This window comes from Ptychodera flava, chromosome 12 (assembly GCF_041260155.1).
Source record: "Ptychodera flava strain L36383 chromosome 12, AS_Pfla_20210202, whole genome shotgun sequence".
Classification (NCBI taxonomy): Eukaryota; Metazoa; Hemichordata; class Enteropneusta; family Ptychoderidae; genus Ptychodera; species Ptychodera flava.
Window position 1 is genome coordinate 22,390,685 of NC_091939.1, and position 19,826 is coordinate 22,410,510.

General features: G+C 37.5%; 1 protein-coding gene across 2 annotated transcripts in view; it reads left to right on the forward strand.

Moving 5' to 3' along the window:
- Window positions 1-343: 343 nt before the first annotated feature.
- Window positions 344-19,826, forward strand: part of LOC139145403 (tryptophan decarboxylase-like) — a 28,482-nt gene continuing 8,999 nt past the window's right edge. Inside the window, exons 1-3 of one of the 2 annotated variants that reach the window (XM_070716547.1) lie at window positions 344-493; window positions 7,096-7,380; window positions 7,759-7,903. The gene's annotated coding sequence lies outside the window, so the exon portion shown is untranslated. Of the gene's footprint in view, window positions 673-7,095; window positions 7,381-7,758; window positions 7,904-19,826 lie in introns of both variants that reach the window. The other variant, XM_070716546.1, reaches the window with a different exon arrangement.

Genomic DNA, 19,826 nt, shown 5'->3' on the forward strand with positions numbered 1-19,826 from the left:
GAAATATAGTTACTGTAAATATATTTCAACCTACGATTCCTGCGTTGGTTGATATGGGAGATGAAATTACGGTCGCACCTGTTCGTTTACTTCATGAATTCCTAAATTACGTAATCGCAAGATATGCCCCTCGAATTACTTGATTCTGATAGTAGTAATGCTGGTGTTAAAGGTATACTGTCACCTGTTGCAATTTTGCCACAATTACCATGGAAAGAGCAAATCTAAACAGATTGTTGGCGGGTGGCCGCTTTTTAGAAACAGCGCCCTCACATGGGCATTTTGAATACCACGGAACGCCCCTTTGAGCATATATGAGTATATTCACCTCTAATCTAAGGTCATTGGAACAAAGCTACATATATCTGTACGGCCTCTAAATTTGAATACAATATTCCTATGACACCGCCTTGACAGACACGTTTCTCTTGGGTCACACGACGGCATTCAGTCAAAATCATGACTGTGGGTCTGCTGATATGAGCTGATTTTGGTAAGTGAGCCGGATTTTGGAACCAAACATCGACTAGAGTGAAATTGTGTATGCCATCCTGATGTACAGAAATTTCTGTGAAGTTCTAGAGTGAAATAACCAGAATTAGTGCTTTTGTGGACCCTTATCTGAAGTCAGACTTTGAACCTTGAATGTGCTGACCGCGAACACATATTTGGGTATGTAAAATTTCTGAAGCATCCAAAGGTATGATGATGTGATTATGGAGTCCATATACAGACAGCCGAGACTGTTCTGTTGCTAAAATAGCCCATCAAGATTTAATAGTCACTGTACTTGAGAAACTGTTTTCTTGAATTTAGAAACTGTTTTGCAGAATTTGTTGCCACTTAATTAGGGGTTATCATACATGCATGCTTTGGTTATGACTGTTTTCCTACGGACGCTCCGAAATTAGCGACGAAATCAACTGAAATCGACCTTGCTTGCTCCTGGCTGTACTTATAAATAGTTAGTTGCTGAGGAGTGATAACAACCGTATCATATTTTGATATTATACCGCTATTTGGCCATTCCACTTCAAAGGAGGGTTTGTGGAGCACTTTTAAAGCGAACATTTTAAATATTACGATGTCGACACAGGTTTTCACAATTTGAAGAAGATTTATATTTACTTTAAAATGACAATGGGTGTAAAACATAGGCTGTAGTGTGTAAAATGAGTGTGTTTCCGTGTTTTGATACATAATCTCATCCCTGCGTTAAAGTTACGAGGCCGCCAAAATCGGGTCAAAATACTCGCGCCAGGCCAGCGTTCGATTTCAAACTCGATCGAGTATGAACAGCTGAGAGCATAGAGCAAGCAGCTCTGCGACATCTATGAATGCACAGTGGATATAACACCCGTACCACCAGTCACTTTAATTCGAAGAATTATACATGTTCCCAGACGTCAATTATGCCGAATTTACCATCTTAGAAAGGAATTTGTGAGCGGATTAGGGAAACATGAAGTGAGTACACAGTGTAAACTGTAGTGTCGCGACTCGTTCGTGATTTTGTTGCTGTACGAATAAAACATTTCAAAGGTATTTCCGTCGTCTGCTCGTATATCTTCGTTACTGTCTTGCCTAACTAGAACTAAACTTCCTTTAACAACCTAAACGATCTTTTGACTGTCCCTAGATCTTATCTCAATCTTCAGCAGCGTAGACGACATGAAAACACTGCACCGTATGGGACCGGCCGTGAACGATGACAGGTGTTGGCAAATGATACAAATTTTCAATGCGCGCGTTTGTCCATTTTTGGTCAACTGTACTTGTGCCTAAGGTAATATGGACCTAGAAAGTGAAAGACTTAAACTTTTGCTCAAACTTTCCTCAGTGAAACTTTCAACCATTCTCTTACCAAAGCAAGAATAAAAATCAGGGGTCACCGTGTAAACTTTGGTACAAGAGAGACAAAGAACTTGCGATTTCTCGATATTTCAAATCCAAAATGGGAAAAAATAAAATTTTCGATTTTCGAAAAACTAAGACCATGACAACTTTTCTTTCGCCGAGAGCTTCAACATGAGCCCCCACAAGTGGTAGGTCAGAAGAAAATTGATAAAATTTGAAGGCCGGAATTTCTGTCCCCGAGGTGCGTTCTACCTTAAGTGCAATGCCCATGAACTGACTGCAAACAACAAAATTTTGACCATAATCATAATGATGTTTCGGATTGTCGTTTGTCTTATTTGCTCAGCTTTTTATTAGCTGTGAAAACGCAGCTATTTCATGGCGGGGTAGCGTGCGTCGCTATGTGGGCCATCAAAAGGTCAACCCCGCCACGGATAGCTGAGGGCCAAGTGGCAGTGAAAATGGGTTTATTACCACGACACAACTTAATATGTCAGAACTTTGGACGGCAAAAAAAGTACTCAAGATTGTTACTCTGACCAGCCGTCACGCTATTCACGTTCGAACGCGCGACGTCCTTATTATCAAATCAATAGAAGTCAAATTACGCAGCTGGAGTGAAAATCTTGCGTTCTCCTTGGAAAATCAGCCGAATTACGTAAACCACAGACAAATATAGAAACAGACTAGCAACGGGTATTGTTCAAGGCGTGAAGTGGTTACGTACCCATTCATGTTCGCCTCGCCTCAGGTTGCTCTCGCCTCGCTTTTCCGAAGAGTGCCGACCATGCATCCTTCGGTAATTTTCGGATTTTCGCCAATTGTTAAGCGAAAGTATTATGTTCGGCAAAGTTTGTGTTGTTGTTGTCGTGTGGTGCTGAGCGGAGTTTTACCGTTATAAAAATTCCTCTCATATTTTTATGAATATATAATGAGTGTGTTTGAACCAAATTTGAAAGTCTTTTAGCGATACTGTCTGGTTTTACTCGATGGTTTACGGTCAGTCATACCGTCTTTTACACGTTTGTCAAGTAAGGACATGTTTATGAAACTGCTGGCGTGTTATGTTTTGATTGGCGTGAAGCAGTGTTTCTGCCCTGAGAGCTCACAAAGTAACTATTGCTGCTACGCGACTGGCAGCATGATGCCATCTCGTTGTATTTTTCGCATAATCTCGTGCAATTATCAACCACAAACAAAGTCTCCAAAAAGTTTAACACCTTTGAAGCTCATTTTAATATGAAAAGGCAATAGTATACCGAGACGACCATGGAACAAAAGGCATGCCGCATTGCTAGTCTGTTTATATATTTGTCTGTGCGTAAACGAACGAGAGATTTTGCTTAGAAAAGGAGTTAGGGAATGAGCAATAAACAGAGTTCAGGCAGGTATAGGTCATTTTACTGCATTACACTCACTTTGGTTTATTTTGCCATTAAAAGTTCCGACATAAGGGGTGGACCATTTGATATCGTTGGGGGGTCTGGAAGATAGGGGGGCGGGCTTTTTTTCCTACATGTTCCACTGGATGTTATTTTTGTCCTTTGTGAATCCTGGCAATTTTTTTTGCCTTATGTATGCCATCCTGGTGTACAGAAATTTCTGTAACGTTCTAAAGTGAAATAACCACTCAATAATCAACACACTTAATAATCAGAGTGCGGCATCCAAATTTAATTTTATCTGATTAATTTATTCAGCTGTCAATCTTTGTACGCAATGATGCTCTCCTTATAATGATCTAAGTACCCCGTCATTGTTTTTAACCCGTATGCCGGCTCACTTTATGAATTGCACCAGTTGCAAGCCGATCCAAATTTTGACCTTGAAGGCGTTTGATATCATGTTTGAGACAGTATTGTCTTACACTTCATTCAGAGATACCACTTGCCCTGAGAAAAACATTTTGGAGATGAACACCTATTTCGCGATGACTTCTTCCTTTATCAACCATTTCTTGAATTTATTGCGGCTGAACGCACCAACATAAATTCATTGCCTGAAGTGCACGCGCACTCTACCAACCAAAAAACAGGGGTTTTTTTTGTCTACCAGTATGTCAATCTCCGTACAGAGATTGTAGCGCCGTGGAAAATTATAACCTAGCTGGGGAGTCTCAGCAGTAGCCACACGGTCAACGACTCAGAAACCCTCTAGCTTGGTTCGAATTATCGAACGCACTGCGCTTCAATCTCTGTGTGGAGATTGCCAGTATGTGAGACGATGTTATGGACAGCCTCGCGCTCTGTACGTACGTGTGTGGTATGCACACACCAGAGCTTGCAGAAGCCGTTTGAGATAGCATTCTACATTTGCACTATAAATCGGAAAACAAAATGTTGACATTGCACTAAAACGGACACTACTCTGACAATTTGATGCCCCAGTCAAGAATGTAAGATGTATAATAATAAGATTATCACGAAAATACCGCAAAGGATGCACGAGGACATCGGCGCCGTGCATCGCCTCCGCTTCGCGTCGAGCGATACGCTGCGCCGATGTCCTCGTGCATCCTTTGCGGTATTTTCATAATATGATCATACTAGTATTACAGTTATGCGCCCGAAGGGCGTGCCGAAAAATGAAACCGAATGATCAAATTCATGGCTAGCACGATGCATTTGATGCAGTTTAAGCAAGTATGAGCCCGTGTCGAAATTAAAAAAAACACTGACCCCCCCCCCCCCCCATTGGGTATTTCAAAATAGGTGACCCCATCACCAAGGTGAACAACAGGGTGACCCCATGAATCCACCGGCCTCCTAGGCCGGAGAAACTGACTAGTCCCGCATTCTCGCTAATTTTTAAAAGTATCTTGTGCGAATTATCGTAACCAAGCCCTCCCCGAGTATATTTGGTCACACTGAAATAAATGTTACACCTTAACACAATTCGATACAATTTTTTCCGCCATAGTAATGAAAAGATACTGGGCCACGCCCCAAATGAAATTGGAAAATTGGACATTTGGTATATTGGAAATGGAAAAAAACGGAAAAGTGCATTGTGGGAAATAGAGTTTGTCAGAGGGAAATTTGAATGGCTGCAAAGTGCCATCCTCACGGCAGTATACACCCGTTTCCTATATTTCAATCTCAGCCCAAAGATTTTAAATTTAGAAATAGCCCTAAAAGTTAATAATAAAGATGATAAAACCATTTAAAAATTGAAAATTAGTTCCATTTCGATTTTCTTTTTTGAAAATGCAAATTGTTTATTGGTTGGCCGAAATGTGCCACGGATTATAATAATTGACGATGACAGTTTTGTTTTAACATCTTCTGAAATTCTGTCATTTGACTTGTCAATGCAATCTGTCCATGTCGCAATCATAGCAGAGAACAATATTATTTATTGGTCATCACACAGGAGATGATATGCATGTATCTACAGAGTGTGTTCACTAATCTAGAATCAGTGAACAATTCAAAAAGCCAAATGTAACTGTAAATTAATGTAAAGAGGCTTTTGGAAAGACAAGAAAGGTGCACGGGAATGAAAAAGTTACATCGTAAAAGGTTCTTGCTGTAAATGTTACAGATTTTTTTTCTTCCACATTAGCTTGCCAGTTTTTTTTTAAAGGTCATGTAAGGCAGAATTTTTTTTCCCCTTGTATCTGCTGGGAATTATTTTTTTCGAAAATCTTCAAGACCCCGCCCCGTGGTAATAGACCCATTTTCACTGCCAGTCGGCCAGCAGCTATCCGTGGCGGGGTTGACCTTTTGATGACCCGCATAGCAACGCACGCAACCCCGCCAACAGATAGCTGCGTTTCCACAGCTACGGTTTCAATGTTATATTCCAACGAAGGTCATGCAAACCAGCGAAGGTCACGCGTACGCATAGCTGTAAGTAGTTCGGTTACAATGAAAATATGATTCGTGTTTTAACATGTTAAAATACGGGTTCATATCAGTACCGTCTAAACAATAGGAGAATGGCAATACAGGCATAGCTAAATATTAATTATGTATATCTGAGAATGCTGAACAGTGAATAATGTTGCAGTTAATGAACAGTTTCAGGTCTAAGACAAGTGAACAACATGTTGTATAAGTGAAATAACCAGAGTGTGAGTACCTGACTAGTGTCAAACTCAGGTGAATAGTCTGAAGAGATTTCCTGCTATGTGTGTTGTGACGGCTGTATGTGTGAGTCCACAGCGAGTGCACCTATTCAAACCTGTTGCGGCCAGAGAAGCTGGCCTCCATTTAGAGACTTTGGGAAGCAAATGACCATTGAAGATAGCCAGTTTATTTAAGCAGCTGCGAACTGTATCATCGTGTTTACTATGAAATTGTGAGACTATGTTACAATAACTCTAATATAGCGATGATTATTTCATGTGAATTGCTGAGAAACTAGGTGTGATTCGTATCTGAATACATTGATGTTTTCTTTGGTTTATGAGAGTATTGAATGTGCTCGGAGATTAAGTAGATGTTTTGTTTGTGTATTTGCTCGGTTACATAGAAGTAGCATTTTAGTAGATTAGCAGAGTGTTTACAATCAGTTTGTGTATTATGAGTTACTTGCAAGGAAATTGATTCAGTGACTCGTTTACTAGTCGAGTACGTGCAATTAGGCTGCGTTCACAAAAAATGGTTAGGGGGCCGGAGGAATTCAGGGGGATTCGAAAATTTTGGGGGTAGTAGAGGGGGGACTTGAAAATTTTGCTCTACCTGTAGGGAGGCCTTGAAAATTTTTGGTTCCCTATTGTGTTTTACATTTTCCAATTCCAAGTTTTTGTAGGTAATTCAATGCAAAATGAATAACATTTTTATGTCATCAAAATGTGTAATGTTAGTAATAATTTAACAAAATCTAGAACCTTTTTGTCACATTTCATGACTTTTATGTCGAAAAAAATCTAAACGTGTGATTTGTCGTAAAAAAACCAAACTTGAGCCTAGTAACAGGGCAGAAGCTACAACTGTTAATGATTTCTGCAATATTTCTATGAAATAAAACAACTACAGTTTCTTGCTATCTACCTACAGCATGCTCAAACACACAATATTTAGTTTGTCGACAAAGCCTGTATACAGGTAGTAGTAGTAGTAGTAGTAGTAGTAGTAGTAGTAGTAGTAGTAGTAGTTTAGTTTTCAAACAAATCGTTTATTTAATATGAAAATTGGCTATCTACAAGAATGCATCTAAATAGGTGTAGGTGTAGGTGTGGATGGTGGTCTCGGATTCAAATGATGCTCGTAACATTGAAATATTCTCCTTCAGATACCATGGATTCCTGCAGACAAAGTGGTTCTTCATTTTTTCGTTCTCCTCTGAGTAGTGAAGTGCACTCGACAGACGCCAAGACGACAGGGATTGCCAAGCCGTCCATGGATGGTTTATGTAGCGGTTCAAGGGAGAGACAAATCCAACTTGAAAAAGTTGCAAAATTTGCCGACGACCATTTGAAGAAAGTCGAAGAGAGGCAAATTCCTTGTTGCAATCTTAGAGGTGATTCGGCGGATGGATTGGCTGACTACGGGATTGAAGATTCTGCGAGAGATATAGGTAATGTAAATTATAGTATACTGCAACCGATAAGTGCTGATAAAGAGGTAATGGGTAAGCGTACCCGGAACTCATGCTAAACCAACCAAGATGGCCGAAAGTGCCAAAATTTTATTGTAATTACTATGTGAGCCATTGCATCAGTCTTGTGAATCAAAGCAAGTAATGTGGTCATGTTATTCGACTAGTGAGGAATTTGTAACCATATCGTCTGATCGACTCTCAGTAAGGGTACACATATTTTTTTCTAAGTTAGAAGCAAATTGCCCGTAAAATTTACCGGTAAGAATGTTGTAACCAATATGTATATTGATAAAAATCCTATAAGAAAGATCTTACCGTTTGTGACTTTGTAAAAACTATGTCACCCACATGCAGATGAGGTACTTGCAATCTTTGAGAAACACGTGCTCTCAACTGGAGTCCACTACAATCATGGCGGCATCGTTGGTGTTGTCCCCGGAGGAGGTGTATACGCCGCAGCTAGGAGATTATCTCGCGGCGGTTACAAACAAATATTCAGGTAGGTGTGATGCCAGAGAGCTGATTTTACTATGTTATTTATACAACAACGAAAGATATATAGTTCGGTTACGTTGATTTAAACTGTAGATGATTCTGATGTGTAATCGTCTTGTTTATAATAGTTTCTTAATTAGTTGAATGCCTGTTAATTGTAATATTTATGTTTTAATTATAATAGCAAGTAGCGCACTGTCCTTGAGACATGCACTTAAGAGGTCTGTAGTCATATCTGATGACATTCTTGGACTGCATTCTAGTTAGCCTTTTTGTCTTAGCATGTGTAGAAACGTATCCCTTGAAACAGTTTATGGCGCGTAAGGCGGCATTAACAAACATCTCTGGAGGAGGGGGTTGGGGAAATGATGAGGGGACTTGAAATATCAAGGGTATATTGGGTGCACTTGAAAGGATTTGGCAAGTTAAAGGGGTGTTCACAACAAAACTAATCGAGGGTATGTTGGGGCACTTGGAGGGATTTGGGGACTTAAAGGGGCATTTCAAACAAAACTGATCGATATGAAGTAAATTATGTGTTGGGTTGTCAATTTAAGCTATAACGTTTTGGTAAGTTTTTAGCTCCTATAGGCTGTAGTCTAGAGTAGCTATATGTCTGTCTGTCTGTCTGTCTGTCTGTCTGTCTGTCTGTCTGTCTGTGTGTCTGTATGTATGTATGTATGTATGTATGTATGTATGTATGTATGTATGTATGTATGTATGTATGTATGTATGTATGTATGTATGTATGTATGTATGTATGTGTGTATGTATGTGTGTGTATGTATGTATGTATGTATGTATGTATGTATGTATGTATGTATGTATGTATGTATGTATGTATGTATGTGTGTGTATGTGTGTGTGTGTATGTGTGTATGTATGTATGTATGTATGTATGTATGTATGTATGTATGTATGTATGTATGTATGTATGTATGTATGTATGTATGTATGTATGTATGTATGTATGTATGTATGTATGTATGTATGTATGTATGTATGTATGTACCTACGTACGTACATATGTATTTAGGTAGGTAGGCAGGTAGGTAGATAGGTAGGTAGGTAAGTTTCATTGTATCTATGTATCTAGGTGTCTATCTATGTATTTATGTCAGTCTGTCCGTCTGTCTATCTGTCTGTCTGTCTGTCTGTCTGTGTATCCGTCTCCCACTCAAATGTTTTGAGAACCATAGTACCTACCGGCTTGATGTTGGTTGTGAAGATGCAAAATATGATTATGACAAACCATCTTTTTCTAATTTTAATCTTGCTTAGTTTGTTGGTAAAGTACGTTGTGTTTTTAATGTACATTGGCTGGTTTTGTAAATTAGTTTTAAGAAAGAGGCTATCTTATGTATTCCGATATTTTGTATGTTCGGCTAGAGCAGCCACAAATAATTTGTACCGTGACGGCAAACGAATTTTGCTGATGCTGGTGGCTTTTTGGGAATTTTTGGAGTGGATACTGCGTTGGTGTGCATATTATGTGTATTCAAGGGATATCATGATATTTGAACGTATCATTTCTATATTTGTTTATTTTAGTACAGGTCCATGTAGTTTTCTGGTTGTGTTGTCGCTGTCATTTACATGCACTTTCTTATAGTAAATTGTTTGTCATTTACATGCACTTTCTAATAGTAAATTGTTTGCCTTTAAGGTGGCTGGAAAGGCTATTTTTGCACCAATTCTTTTCTCAGAGTTAATGTCAAGTTTCAAGTGTTAGAATCAAGATATTTAGTTCAAATTTTCAGGATAACTCTCTCAGTCGATACTTTCGCCAAAGAATATAAAAATTGTATATTTGCAGCCATGATTTTGAAATATGACACCAGTAAATATTATAATTTAATTTTTCATATTTGTTTTACATATTTGAATTTAATAGTAATTGGATAGTATTAATATTACCAAATTAGTTATAAATGTGTTGACATTATTAATTGTAAGATTTGTATGGCAGGATTTGTAAATAAAATTTGTTTTTCTGATTTTACATGGGTTTACATATCAAAAATTATTAAAAATTCTTTCAGATTTCAAAATATGATTTTTCAAAAGTACTTCAACTACAGGAAAATTGTGCCATACATATCTTATCTGTAACCTTGTTAATAGGCTCAGTGTTGTCTTTATATTTAAAAGTATAGCCGGGTAAATTAAGAAAGTAGCCGGGTGGACTGCGAGGGAGCGAAGCGACCGAGCGGCGAGTGAGCGTAGCGAACGAGGAGGGGGGGGGGAGAGCGCGAGAGGGGGGTGTCGCCCTCTCGCAAGGCGAAAAATGAAATTTTGGAGTGGAAATGGTGTTCTCTGGTGGCATCTGAGGTGACATTTAGCTGAGATTGAAACAGTACTTTTGTTGTGTGTCTTAGACGTGGCTCACATACAAAAATCAAACAAACATGATTTTTTTTTGTTTGTATTATTTATGCCACACTTATGGTTTTATTTGCAGTGAAGATGCAACATTTAATCTTAAATCACCCGCTCTCTGCTCATTTCATTGCTCATTTCCCATTCTTCATTACCACATAGTAGTTTCCCCAAAACCATCAAACTCATTATATTCTAATCAAAACAAATTCGCTTTTGTTAAGAAAAACATCGATAAGATAATTCACTGTTACAGTGTTCGCATTTACGAAAAAAAAATGCGTATATAGAAAACTCATAACAATGGAAAAATGCGTAGAGTCGATCAATGCGTAATAATATTACGCATTGGATTCAGGCTAGCGATAGTTTCTGAAACTTATGACACAAAGTGAGTGATTGACAGAAATGTTGCAACAAATTAAATGCAAACCGCGCACGATCATCGCGTCTCGCTGTCCCCAAATTTGATCAAAGCAGATATGCAGCATGGCGTCGGAAGGAAACAACTCTATTTTCTTTCAAATTTGCTCCATGAGTCCGTGAAAAAAATGATTCAGAGGGTCCATCGAAATACACTATCGGGCAACCCAACACGGAGAACATGGAGAGGCGCAGTGAAATTGAACCCATGCCGGAATCCACGACGTATTGTCCAACAGGGGATCAGCGCCACGGTGAAGCCGTGAGCCGTGACGATGATGCGCCGGTCGGCAACGGTCGGCAACACACATGCCTGTGACCGTGGATTCTAGTACGTAAAAATTAATCAATGAAAAAAATACCCATTCAAATAAACAGTTGCTTCTAAAAAAATCAGTTCTAGCTCATTTTTTTTAAATCTAGAAAATGCGTCGGTATTGCTCTGAGAATAACTTGACTTGTTGAGAAGATCATCATACTCGTAGTGATCGTGACGTTGGCAGCCAGCGCGGCGGCGGAAAACTAGCTGCAGTCTCATGAACTTCGAATCGTCGATCAAAATCACATCTTTTCGGCGCTTTTTTCTCACAAATTCAGCGAAATTGAAGTTTTTCATACATAAACTAAATATATTTTTGGAATTAAGTATACCTTTCGAACGGGCTTTCTTCGGGAAAAAATATTCCATCGACAAGGTGCCAGTGGCCGACGCCACATTTCTTTTTGACGCCATCGCTAAAAATCATGACCTAAGATGACCTTCATACTTCTCAAACCAATTACACTGCTCGTATAAGACAACACCATAGGCGCGTCCATCAGCCAATCACACTATTTAACAAATAAAAGATCGGGCTCAAAAAGCCACAAACGGGCATTTAGAAACTTTTTTATGTTTGTGCAGTTCCATGCGGGGAAAGTGGTCGCGAAACTGCTAATCGTACGTGTGCTGGCTAACAGCTGGCAGTGCAATCCCGAAATTACAGGTCTATAAAAATAATCTAATGACGTTAAAAGTAGCCGGGAAAAAAATGCAAAACAGCTGGTTATTTACCCGGCACCCGGCTTCTAAGGACAACACTGTAGGCTGTAAAAATTCCATGTCCATATCTCATTTCAAAGGTTGGATTAAATTGGTATATAATTATGTAGGAAAAACTGTTATTCTGTCAAAAATGTTGAAAACAAGCCATATTTTCACCCCTCTTTTGAAGTCACAGAGCAGTCTTTTTGGTAAATCTCACTTTTGACACCTCTTTGACACTCAAAGAATCTAAAATGCACTTACAATAGCAGTCACTCACTCTGAATGCAAGCACCGCCTTGTCAAACTTTCCTTAAAAACAGCAAATAATGACTTCCCTTTTTAAACATTTTATTAAAAGCTAGGGGACCTCTACTATAGTAATACACTAAGGACTCCCAACTTCTTCTTATTTGGTCAGTTTTTCAGAAGTTTCAACAGGCTGTAACTCTGCAATGCCTTTGTGCCCAAATGTCTAGTTTTTTTTATTCCACAGAGAATGTTGACTACTTTTATATTTTAATAGTTTTGTTGAAGTTTATATCTGATGCTCTAGCCTTTCCAACCACCTTAAGTCAGTGACTTAATTCGATATAATCTTCTTAATTTAGTATTGCTATTCATCTTCCCCTGCCTTTGTTATGTTAGATTTGGTTGTGTTGAAATTAATTTCGGAATAAGCCAGTTTTGTCTTCTCAAAGTAGTTCTCTAGTCGTAGGGGTTTTTGTTGTGGTACCCATATCGATTTCACTTTGGATGGTTGACTGATCGACTGTTTGTGCCGGATGAAAATTTTTATTCGCATTCTGCGAATGTAATCATTTGTGTCTTTTATGAGATGTTTTATATTAGTGCTTTCTGTGTTGGGATAAATTTTAAGCCTCTATTCCATGTTATTTCAGAAGTTAATAGTTTAACACGATTGGAACTAATTTGGGATAATTGGATGGTGAAGTAATGTCGATTTAATCTTCAAATTTAATCTCATATGCTTTTCTTTTTATATTACACACTTATTTTTTTGAGTAATTTGCGATACTGCAACAATCAGCTATATGGCACCTAACACTTTTGAGAAATTGGCAAAGTATGTAAATCCAAGTATCCCAAATTAGTTCCAATCGTTTTTTGAGAGATATTTTAATAAAGTTAGAGTTCTTAGGGATTTGTATTTGGTATTCCGGTTTGCGTCTTATTTTTTGTTTCTTTCTTTAATTAATCCTTTTCTTGTCTTTTGCTTCCAATATCACAGAAGCTTTCCTCAATCTGTTAAATTTTCTGTGTGTGTATTTTGAGTGTGATGGCCTGGCCATCGTATTTCAATGGTAGTTCTTTGGCTGAAAAATTTGGTGGCCCTGAAAAAAGGCCCTTTGGTTTGGTTTGGAGAAGTAGTTTTCTTACGTAACAACTTATTTTTTGAGTTAATGTGTAAGTTGTCATTTGACTTCTTCTTCGAAACGTCCGAGGAGCTTCTTTGCTTGTTGTATTTGGTGTCTTTCTATTAGAGCTTGTATTTCTTGTAAGCCTTTTGTCGCAGCTTCGTTTGCCAGTTATTTGGCTGGTTATATTTGTGTTCGGGCACGTAATGTGCAATCAGTTTGGTCAGATGTCGACCAAATAGTCTAACAGTTGCTACCACAATAGAATAACCTGGGAAGCAGGCTTTTACCCGTATTTGTAGACATTTTGACACTATTCAGGTTTAAATTAGACGACCGAGTGCTTTTTTCAATGCTTATATCAAAGATTAAGAGTAACATAGGAAATCCAAATGATTGAATATCCTGAAAAATGGTATGGTAAGTGGGGCTGCCTTCCCCTTTTTAGTGCAGCACCAATCTATTCAGCATTCATTGTAGAATTGTATAATCTGCTTTGGTACAGTTCAATATTTCCTATAAAATATGACTTATATGATAATTTATGCAAATTAATATGTACATTTATTAAATCCGGTTTTAAAAAAACTTAAGACCCTAGAACAAGGTTCATGACAAAAAGTGGATTTGACTGCCGGACTATAGTGCCACTTTGAGAAATTTAAGCAGATATATTTTCTATGCCACGCTTAACCGGGGAAACAATCTGTAACTTTTCCAGTGTTTGTAATGTTGTATAAAATGTTATTTACTAGCGATCCTTAAAATATATATCGCTAATATTTTACTTCATGGCCGGTGGCCAATAGTACTGAAATAAAGAATCTATCAGTACTACACTGTAAAAATAGCGGACGCTAGACGCGTCTTTACGCGTTCAAAAATGTACATGTCGGTGTTCAAATTTGAACGGCTAGTGTTCATATTGTTAACACCAGTGTTCATAATATTAACAATGATGTTCTAAACCTGAACACTATGTGTTAACAACCATCTCCTTCAAGTGTTCAAAAACTGAGCATCACAGAAATTTTACAATACTGTGAAACAATTAACAATCTTTTGTGTTTTTTACTTTACAATGGCTATATTAAATTTACTATTGCTTCACTGTCCGGTAAACGTACACGGATTTTGGTGTAATAATTTCACACTAAGTGAAAAATATTTCCGGCCTACAATTGCTGAAAGCATATTTTTTCTAAAAAAGGAAGTATACAAAATAATTTTACACATTTATTACGGGTTGAAAGTTCAAAAATTAGAAAAGAAAATCTGAAAACCACCATGACGTTTTAATTTTAACATCGGCGTGCAAGAGGCGTTCTACTTCTAAACACTTGGTGTTCAAGTTTGGTGCCTTTTCCTATCCCATGATGCATCAAACGGAAGTTGCGACATTTTTCTTGTAAGCGCACCCTGAAGTCGTGATCGTGCGGAAGCAAGACCAGAAAGGGTAAGTTTCCTCTCCAAAATAGTAAAAGGTATTAGATTTTTGAAGCATCTATATTATCTTCCTTTGAAATTAATTGTATTGTACCTTGAAATAGCTTAACTACGTGAAGGAAACCTTTTTTTTTCTTTCATGGCTGCTATACCAACAATTAGCTGTGACTACGCAGTGGTTCTTTTGGCCATAGCCTATCGATCGATCTCACTCGGGTCAAGGGTCATCGTAACACAACTGTAGCGATAACCCTTGACCTGAGCGCTATCGATACGCCTTGCATAGTACTGCTGCGTAATCACAGCTAATACATGTCTTTTAGCAAACACAATCGCATGTAAAACATCAGTTAAACATCGTAGAGTATACAATGTATTGTTTCAGCATATGAGAGTTTGGCTATTTATTTTAATCAGTTGATGACAAGAAGCAGCAAATATTTGGTAACAGCATTGAAGAGAGGCACTGTATATGAAAGTCTCCCCTTTTCCTTAACCTAATCAGCTCCTTGTCTTTCATTTAAAGTTTCATCTCGCCATATTACCTATTGTTGCATTTTTTCAGGATGTAAAAAGTTGGATTTAACTGAAAATCGAAGAGTTGTTATAGAAGCTGGTGGTACAGATAACGAAGAAGATGAGTGTACAGGTAGCTGTCTGGAAACAAGCTTGAGAACCTCAGTTCATCTCTAATGTAGATTTAAACTTCCAAGGGTCAGTAACTGAATTTTGATAAATTTCTGTATTTTTGTTCTGAATTAATCAAAGCTTTGGTAGCATGCTATGATCAACTAAATGTTGCCGGAGAATAGGTTTTCACAGACGTGTAGTCTCCCTTATTTAAATTAAAGCTGAAAGCGACAGACCATTCAGAGTAAAAATGTCCGCTCCGAATTACTGATTTTTCTGAAATTTTCAATCTGAATTTTCTGTCACTTTCAGCTTCAATTTTTCATCCCCCTTGCATCTGATGAAGGAGACCTCACATCTTTGAAAGCTTATGCCCTTGTAACATTTAGTTGATCATAGCGTGCTACCAAACCGTAGATTATTTTGTATTGTAACTTAACACGTCTCTTGTACTTAGCAACTGGTTTTTAGCTTTGCTGTCAGCTAAATAGGTGGATGTGTAGCATAGTCTTCAAATTTGTACATCCAGAGGTTTTTCTTCATAACAGCCTGTACGAAACCTTAAATATTTGGATTACAGGTCCCAAGGGATTACCCTAATCAGATATGTTCAAATTATGATGAAAATTGCAAATTTATATTTTTTAGGCTAATTTTGCTATTCTATGGCAAAATCTTCTTCTATTTTTCTGCCGTCTTCAATATTTGGTATACATGTCCCTAAAGGTGACCTTAGTAAAATTTGTGCTAGTTTTGATGAAATATTCAAATTGTATATTTCGTGGCAATTTTTGTAATTTATTGGTCAAAAAACTGTAAAAAATCTCTTTCAACACTGCAAATCGAATAGTTTTGATATTTAGGACATAGATCTCTACTGATAGTCGTTTTCAGATTGTTCAAATTATGCAGAAATTTGCAACTTTGTAATTTTAGGACATTAAAGATATTTCAGACATTTGTAAGACATAAAGGGATTACCAGAATGTGATATACTCAAGTTATGATGAAATGTACATTTTTTCATTGTAAGGGTGATTTTTACCATTTATGGTAAAAAAAATTGTATAAAAATTAATAGCAGGGTACACCAGAATTTGAAAGGTCTTTATGAATATGTTTTAAATTTCTGAGAAGTATATTTTTGAAACGTCACCCATTTATTTCAGGGTTAATTTAAAGATATTACAAACAAACAAACCTTTTGTTTATGAATGACTCTGTTGGACTAGGAAATAGGTTTTACCCTACCAAGGAGCCACTTTCTCCACTTTTCTGCATGTTGTGCCTTACTGTGACACTTTGACAACTTGACATGTTGTGTTTACTTTCGTGTGGACAAATATATACCATGTGCACCAGAGAAGCCTTGACTAACTTCTTTTTTCTTCAAAATTTACAATTGTCTATACAAGAGGAAATGTCTTTAAGAAACCATCTTACAAAAATGGAGTATGCATTTCATACATATACTTTTCAACACAATAAGTATGCCAAATTTTGAGCTTTTTAAGATAACATTTTTGTACATTTTAAACAAGTATGAACATAAAACGTCATCCACAATATGGTGATTTTTATTGCTTATGTTTTTGATAGGAAGGTGTTAACACTGTTGGTTTTTTCCTCTGACAAACTTTACATACAAAGTTGGAATGTTTATTGCCCATTTTACAGTAAATTATTGTATTTTACTCTAGAAATGTTTCGTGTATTTTTAGAATAAAATAATTTTACTGGATATCAATGGTCTGTAATGTTATTTCAAGGCTTGAACACCCCGTGAACGCCCAAAATTAAAGGTGTTCAACAAGCGCGCATCGTGTGTTCTAGCCTTTAACACACTTATCGTTGAACGGCGTCCATGCGTTCAAAAGTGTTACAGCCCTTTGAACGCGTAAAAGCGTTCATTTTTTTGAACACATTTCCTGTGCAACGTGTGTTCAAATAGGAACACCATGGTGTTCAATATAATGTCTGATGAACACGTAGCGTTCAAAATCTGCACACGTATGTTCAAAAATTGAACGTTGGTTGAACACGTAGTGTTAGATTTCTGAACGTCTAGAGGCGTTCAAAAAGTGTGACAAAAAGGCGTTTAATTGGTGTTCTATCCTTGAACACTTAACTTACAGTATAGTACGAGTCGCATTTTCAAATTTTGAACTCCCACTTTGGACTCGAAGTCGCATAGTCAACTTTCGAACTATCGTTACGGCCTACGGGCCGACTAGGATACACAGCTTACACGACAGAAAAAAGGCCGGCGTATGGCCCGTGTGCTACAATTATTGCAGCTAATTCCATTGCCCCGTTGCCGTACCAACCTTCCAGTCGACAATACTTGGCATTCAGGACATTCCCTAGTCTGTAAGGTGTAGAGCTAACGTGCCGGTGAAGTAAGCATCTAGCTTTTAGCTCGTAGAAGTAAGATGTTACTATCTACTGTATACCCTGGTGGGGATGTACTTAACCGCTAATGAATCTAAGCCAAAGCCACATCACATAGCGAAATCAATACGCCATTTGCAAATTAAGTAAGTATAAATAGGAGACATCTATTAGACTTTCTCCCTCATTACGACACGACGCTGCGCGTACACTATGGCTATGGCTTCATCTCATCAAGACATGGCGCTGACCAAGTATTCGTTGCAGCACATACCAGAAGACTATCGTATACACTACGACGACGAGACCAGACGACGGCCCCAACTCGAGGAGCAATGTCAGCTTGCGCAAACTAACTAGGGACGGGGGGGGGGGGGTCTTCTCGGTGAATTACACATCGATGGTAAGGGACTGGACACAAATTACATGGGGGTGGACCGGTGTTTTTCGAATCACCGCTGCATCAAAAATAGTGACCCTTCAAAAGTTCAAGCACAAAAATTAGTGACCCTCCTCCTTATTTGTGCATGAAAATAAATGACCCTCCCCTGTTACTCCATACCCCCCAACAAACAATCTTGTGTTCAAGATCCCCCTTCTGACTTGCTATACTTTTGAAATCCCCCTCCCAAAAGGAAGGCAAAATTGGCCGATATAACGCTTTGTCCAAAAAATGTCAAATCATATGTGTGTGATAATTCATGTAAATCTACTTTGCTTCAAGTTGCAGGTAAAAAGTGCATGCGTTTACAAACAATGTAATTTTTAGATTTCATCGATAATGTTGATTCACTCTACATGGTAGGTGACTATAAGAAAACTATGAACGTGTATTTTCCAATATAAAACTAGCAATATCTGTTCATCTATAGATGTTTAATAACTGAAATAAATACAAGTGCACATGTTAACAAGATAATTTGATTTTGGAATTTCACTCAAAATGTTGATCCACTATACATGGGAGTCTATGACAAAAGTGTAAAAAAATCTTTCACAATTAATAATATGCACATTTGTGCATATATTGACCCTGAATAATTGACAGAATTGTACTTGATTAGAAGAGGGTGGTATCACGTGCACCTGTGTACAAGAACTTTGTTTTTGGAATTTCGCATAAAAAGTTCATCCATTGTACATTGTAGTCCATTACAAAAGTAAGAATAATTGTTTTAAAATACAAAAGTTGGCAAATCTGTCTATTTATGTACTCTCGATTATTGGTATAAATGTTCATGATTAGACCAGATTGGTTTCAAGTCAATGGTTGTGCAAGAAATTTCATTTTGGAATTTCACTGAAATATCGATTCACTATGCATAGCAGTCTATAATGACACATGGATATTTTTTCCAATACAAAACTATGTAAATCTGTGCATTTATGTACACCTAATTACTAGTATTAATGTTCATGATTAGACTAGAGTGGTTTCAAGTCCAAGGTTGTGCAAGAAATTTGATTTTGGCATATCACTGAAATGTTGATTCACTATACATGGCAGTCTATCACAAAACTATGAATATTTTTTTCCAATACAAAACAAAGTAAATCTGTGCATTTATGTACACCTAATTATTAGTATTAATGTTCATGATTAGACCTGAGTGGTTTCAAGTCCATGGTTGTGCAAGAACTTTGATTTTGGAATTTCATCGAAATGTTGATTCACTATACATTGTAGGCTATGAGGAAACTACAAATAACTCATAGGTTATTTGATCCTAAATTGTTATTCAAAAGTTGTTCGACCTGAAGCTTCAAGTTGTCATTGATGACATTTTGCACTATTCTGAATAGTTTGTATTCTGTCAATGTCCTCAAAAAATAAAAAATGTACATACAGCGACATGAACATTTGACACCGACCTATACCCAATGTATTGCCAATGGGAGAATGATATCAAATAAGTGATCTCCCAAATTGTTATTGAAAGAGTCATAATAGGGGACAATTATGCACAATAGAAGAGTTAGATAAGTAGAAATCATGACAACTTAAATCAATGTGGCGGCTTGGACCATCAATACATTGTTTATTGTACCCTTAAGCGTCCGAAGGGCGCTCCAAAAAGGAAATGGCAGAAATTGAAAGTGCCAGGAGATATTTTCTCTCTTTTCAGTATTCCATATTCTTCAATACGTGCACATGCAATTTCAGCTTTGATGCATAAAAAAGGTGACCCTCCCCCATATGCATACACAAAATTTTATGACCCTTCTAAAATGCTTGCGCGAAAAATGGTGACCCA